Below are 5968 nucleotides of genomic sequence, written 5' to 3'. Positions count from 1 at the left end.
ACAACTTATATCTAGTTGACTTCACCTCCGAAGATGCAAATTTGAAGACTTGCCTATTCACCAAAACAACTCTTGGGTGGCTATGGTATAGAAGGCTTGCTCATGTTGCGATGAGCTCACTCAAGAAGCTTATGAAGAATGATTTGGTGAGAGGGTTGAAGGATGTGAAGTTTGAAAAGGACAAGCTTTGTAGTGCATATCAAGCCGGCAAGCAAGTTGCAAACACTCATCCAACTAAAGCTTTCATGTCAACCATAAGAGTGCTAGAACTCCTATACATGGATTTATTTAGACCAACAACATACAAGAGTTTGGAAGGAAATCTCTATTGTCTTATGATTGTGGATGACTATTCAAGGTACACATGGGTGTTCTTCCTTCATGACAAATCCAAAGTTGCCTCATGCTTCAAGAAGTTTGCCAAGAGAGCTCAAAATGAATTTGAAGTGAAGCTCAAGAAGATAAGAAGTGACAATGGCAAAGAGTTTGACAACACAAACATAGAAGCTTATTGTGATGAAGCTAGAATCAAACATAAAGTCTCCGCAACTTATACTCCTCAACAAAATGGTGTAGTTGAGAGGAAAAACTGGACTTTGATCACTCTTGCAAGGACAATGCTAGATGAGTACAACACCCCCGAAGCTCTATGGGCGAAAGCAATCAACACTGCATGTTATGCATCCAACCGCTTATTCCTTCAAAAGTTCCTTGGCAAGACACCTTATGAGTTGCTCAATGGGAAGAAGCCGAACGTCTCATTCTTTAGGGTGTTTGGTTGTAAATGCTACATCTACAAGAAGCGGCAACACCTAGGAAAGTTTTAAAGATGTTGTGATATAGGTTTTCTTGTTGGTTACTCATTGAAGTCCAAAGCATATAGAGTATTTAATCATACCACCGGCTTAGTTGAAGAAACATATGATGTGGAATTTGATGAATCTAATGGCTCTCAAGGAGCACATGAGAATCTTGATGATGTAGGTGATGAACCATTGAGAGAGGCTGTGAAGAATATTCCGGTGGGAGGCATGAAGCCAAAAGATGATGAAGATGATGTACAAGTCATTAACCAACCTTCTTTATCAAGTGTACCACAAGATGGTGAAAAAGATGGGAGAGTAGAAAATGAAGATACTCATATCTCTCATGAGCAAATGGTGGTACAAGCACAAGATGTTGATGCTCCACAACCTCCTCCTCAAGTGGTCAATAGAAGAAATACACCTCTCCTACAAGATCATCCACAAGATCTCATCATAGGGAGTCCATCAAAGGGTGTAATGACTCGATCTCAAAAACTTACTTCATTTATTGCTCATCACTCTTTTGTCTCTTGCTATGAGCCTACCAAAGTAGAAGAAGCCCTTAAAGATCTAGATTGGATCAATGCCATGCATGAAGAGTTGAACAACTTCACTCGCAATGAAGTTTAGACTCTTGAAGAGCGACCAAAAGGTGCAAGAGTCATTGGAACAAAGTGGGTGTTCTGCAACAAGCAAGATGATCAAGGTGTTGTTGTGAGGAACAAGGCTAGACTAGTAGCAAAGGGGTTCTCTCAAGTTGAAGGTTTGGATTTTGGAGAGACCTTGGCACCGGTTGCAAGATTAGAAGCCATCCGTATCCTTCTTGCATATGCATCATATCATGAAATGAAACTATATCAAATGGATGTGAAAAGTACATTTTAAATGGCTTTATTAATGAACTAGTCTATGTTGATCAACCTCCCGAGTTTGAAGACCCTAGATATCCTAATCATGTTTATAGGTTGTCCAAGGCACTATATGGGCTTAAACAAGCCCCAAAAGCTTGGTATGAGCGCCTTCGGGACTTCCTCATTGAAAAGGGCTTCACCATTGGGAAGGTCGACACCCACTACAAAAAATCAGGGCTTGTATGACAAACCGGAACTGTCATGTAAAGTACAAAAATTGTCATAAAAAGTACTTTATGACGAAAAAGCAGCGTCACGCCGGTCGTCATATAACGACCGTCACATAATGTCCCTCGTGACGATTTTATGGGCCACCGTCACAAAATGTCAAGACCTTTTGTGACGGTAACGTTCTATCGTCACCTATTGTTACCTTTTATGACGACTATAACTGTCACATATTGTTTAGTCAACGCATCACATAATGTATGAACCATCACAAATGGTACGTGGGAGGACAGGTTATTATGACAATAGGGTAACGTCAAATATTGTGAGCCCAACATTTCCAGCCCAGGCCCATATTATGGGCTGACCCAATTGAAACAATAATAAACCATATAACCAATTCCATAATATCATAACGACCATACAAAGGCGCATGTTCCAGAATACATGTTTCCATACAAAATTACAACAAAAACATGAACACAAAATGATCCAGCCAACTAAACAAATTCTAGCAGCTAGCGTCAAGTTCCAGCCAGCACCTAGAGCCAAGTTCTTGCACCAAACAAGTTCTAGCCAGTAGCCAATAGCTAGCGCCAAGTTCTAGCCAACAGCCCAGCAAACAACGCCCATGACCCTATCTGTTATCTGAAAAGAAACAATGAAGAGGAAAAATGTCCTATGCAAATGTCCTATACAAAGATATAGTTCAGAAATTAAAGATAGTAAATCAAAATACCCTGATTTTGAGGTGGCTCCATGTAATGATTACCTTGCTAGCAAGCCATGCTCAAGTAGACAAGTACAATTGCTATTCTGCAGAACGCTCCAGGCAGGGCCGCTCGCCTCGCTGCTAGCTAGTCAGCTACTACTGCCCCTGAAGGTTGCAAAATCAGCGGCTTGTCATGCCATTTGCCTAGACATAAATGCAGGTTGTAAAGAGTAACTTTTTCCTGATTTGAAATACCAATGCTACCATGCTAGACGGATGTAATACTACATGTCCAAAAGCATCCCAGGTGATCTTATTTCCATAGCAAAATATAGATGACTTCAAAGGTATTTTTCTTTCCTAAATGAATCACCTGTGATATTGTGTTTGGTTAGATTGAGATAAATAGAGGTAGAGAACTAAACTTGATTGCTTCTGTATGGATTTGATGAAGCTTCAAGTTAGGGTTCTCTGTGCCTCAGCCTGCAACATCCATGTAAACTTTAATTGGACAGCCAATGTCCGGCCACTGCCCTGACCTACAGACTATGACACAACCTCACCTAGCCGCTCGCCAACCTGCCTAGCGACACACCTGAATCAAAGATCAGAATCACCAAACTTGCTTGGATTGGATTAATATCACAGTGCACTCAAACCAACTTTTGGTACAAGCAACATAGGTGAGATCAACATCTCATCTATTCATTTATAGAGACATGATTATTGTCCAAAAACCATTACAGGCCAAGCATCCTGTAATAATATGCAAGTTCAGTACATCATATTTGTATAATGGAATATTGAAATATTTTCATTTGTAAAATGGTAGTCTAGGGGTGTAACATGACACAGCTAGCATGAATTTAACAACATAATAAATTTAGCATTGTTATCCAACTATTCACAGTTTCTTCAGAACACTTTATTAGCATGATTAAAAGCTGCCTTTTCAGAACATTAACTCTCTCATGGCATTTCAAATGCTTCATAATTCAGGAAATGTTAACTTTGAGCTAGAAACCTAGAAGCAAAATAAATAATGGATCAGAGCAAAAGTGAAAGATCATATATAGAGGATGCATATCTGGCAGCACCTTTTTAATTACTCTACAATTCTATATGGACACCTTGACAAAATTAACAGCAAAAGGAACATCAAAATGCAATTACTGGGAAACCCTAAACCCCTGAAGGAAACCGGCACATTGCAGGCCTAGTACAGAACACAAAGCAATAATTAGACTCAGCTCCGAGATTCACAAAAAAAATTAACAAGAATCAAATACCTACAGGTTGTGCGCTTGTAAAGCTTGGGTCCTTGCTATGTGTTAAGGACAGAATCCCCAGCGGACCGTGACGGATGGTTGTTGGGTCTTCCGCGGCCGCACCAGGGGCCACGCGCACCGGGGCTGCCGCACCAGAGGCCACCGCGCTGAGGGCCTTCCTCGCCGGGGCTACCGTGCTGTACATAGCCAGATTCGGAATCAAGAAATGTCAAAGCAAAAGCACCAGATCCATGAATATCCGGCCCAAAATCACCAGAGGAAGAAGAAACCTGCGCTAGGGAGCTGCCGCGCCACCATGCCGTGCTGGGGAGCGCCCTCGCCTCACACCCGCGCTTGGAGCTCCGAGGGAGGAGGGATCGGGAGGAGCCGGGCGTGCTCGCCTAGGCCTGCGTCCTCCGTTGGGGCGTGCTCGCGGCTGTGGCCGCCGCCACGTGGGGCGCCGCCGCGCCGGGTTGCGGTCGCTCCTGGGGGCGGCCTCGCCGGGGCGCCGTGCCCGGCCTCGCCTGGAAGCCACGCCACCACCGCGAGAAAGGAGGGAGAGGGAGGAGGCACGGATGCGGATGCGAGAGAGAGCCGGCCTCGCCGGGGCGAGGTGCCCGGCCCCGCCTGGAAGCCGTGCCGCCACCGCGAGAAAGGAGGGAGAGGGAGGAGGCACGGATGCGGACGCGAGAGAGAGAGCTAGGGTTTGGACCCAGTATATATTTGGCTGCAGAGTGGCTCGCGAGGAGACATGAGCACTGTTCATCAGGAATCCGAGGAGTGAAAATAATTTTGCTACCGTGGACATCGTGTGCGCCCGTCTTGGCCACACGCTCTATTCTCTTTAAATTCTGGAGCCCTACGTGGCCCAATATTCATTTGTTTTTTTTTTTATTTTTCTATTTTCAAAGCAGATATGTTATATAAATATATTGAGTACCAAATGAATACAAATGAAAAAGTTGTAAATACAAAAATTATAGGATAATAACAAATTTCAAATAAAAAATATGTCAACAATATAACAATTGTTCACAAATGACACTTTGAAACTCTACTGTTTACTAACACTTTCTCAAATGAAAAAATGACCTATATAACAATTGTAGATCTTGATGAGTTCTAACACCTTTGTATTCAAAATTTTTTCATCTGAGGTCATTTAGTGTCTCATTTGACAAAGTTTGACCAAGTCAAATTTTAAATTTAAAAAAAAATGACACTTTGACACCAGTTTTTGAAACTCTAAATGGTTTCAAATAGAAAAGTCATGAATACCAAGTTTGTTAAGATCATCAAGATCTACATTTGTTGTTTTGGTCAACTTTTCATTTGACAAAGTTTGAACCATTCAAATTTTGGATTTTTAAATTTTGACTGCTCCAAACCAGTTTTCGAAACCCTAGATGGTCTCAACTAGAAAAGTCATGAATACCAAGTTTGTACAACTCATCAAGATCTACAATTGTTATATGGGTCATTTTTTCATTTGAGAAAGTGTTAGAAAAGTTTAGTTCTAAATTGACAAGTCTCTCGTATAGTTTCATAAACTCTATGTGAGATTCATGATTTTGTGACTAGTGTTTACTAACACTTTCTCAAATGGAAAAATGACCTATATAACAATTGTAGATATTGATGAGTTCTAACACCTTTGTATTCAAAAGTTTTTCATCCGAGGTTATTTAGTGTCTCATTTGACAAAGTTTGACCAAGTCAAATTTTTAATTTTAAAAAAATGACACTTTGACACCAGTTTTTGAAACTCTAAATTATTTCAAATAGAAAAGTCATGAATACCAAGTTTGTTAAGCTCATCAAGATCTACATTTGTTGTTTTGGTCAACTTTTCATTTGACAAAGTTTGAACCATTCAAATTTTGGATTTTTAAATTTTGACTGCTCCAAACCAGTTTTCGAAACCCTAGATGGTCTCAACTAGAAAAGTCATGAATACCAAGTTTGTACAACTCATCAAGATCTACAATTGTTATATGGGTCATTTTTGCATTTGAGAAAGTGTTAGGAAAGTTTAGTTCTAAATTGACAAGTCTCTCGTATAGTTTCATAAACTCTATGTGAGATTCATGATTTTGTGACTAG

General features: G+C 40.9%; 1 long non-coding RNA gene across 1 annotated transcript; it reads right to left on the bottom strand.

Moving 5' to 3' along the window:
• Positions 1-2703: 2703 nt before the first annotated feature.
• Positions 2704-3474, bottom strand: LOC136491401 (uncharacterized). The gene is made up of 3 exons (XR_010768029.1): positions 3161-3474; positions 3023-3080; positions 2704-2762 (listed from the first exon to the last, which is right to left on the bottom strand). It is a non-coding gene; the product is annotated as an uncharacterized lncRNA (long non-coding RNA).
• Between the last annotated feature and the right edge of the window lie 2494 nt (positions 3475-5968).

The sequence above is a fragment of the Miscanthus floridulus genome, chromosome 11 (assembly GCF_019320115.1).
Source record: "Miscanthus floridulus cultivar M001 chromosome 11, ASM1932011v1, whole genome shotgun sequence".
Classification (NCBI taxonomy): Eukaryota; Viridiplantae; Streptophyta; class Magnoliopsida; order Poales; family Poaceae; genus Miscanthus; species Miscanthus floridulus.
The sequence above is the reverse complement of the archived record's forward strand: the minus strand, read 5'-3'. Positions and strand labels throughout refer to the sequence as shown.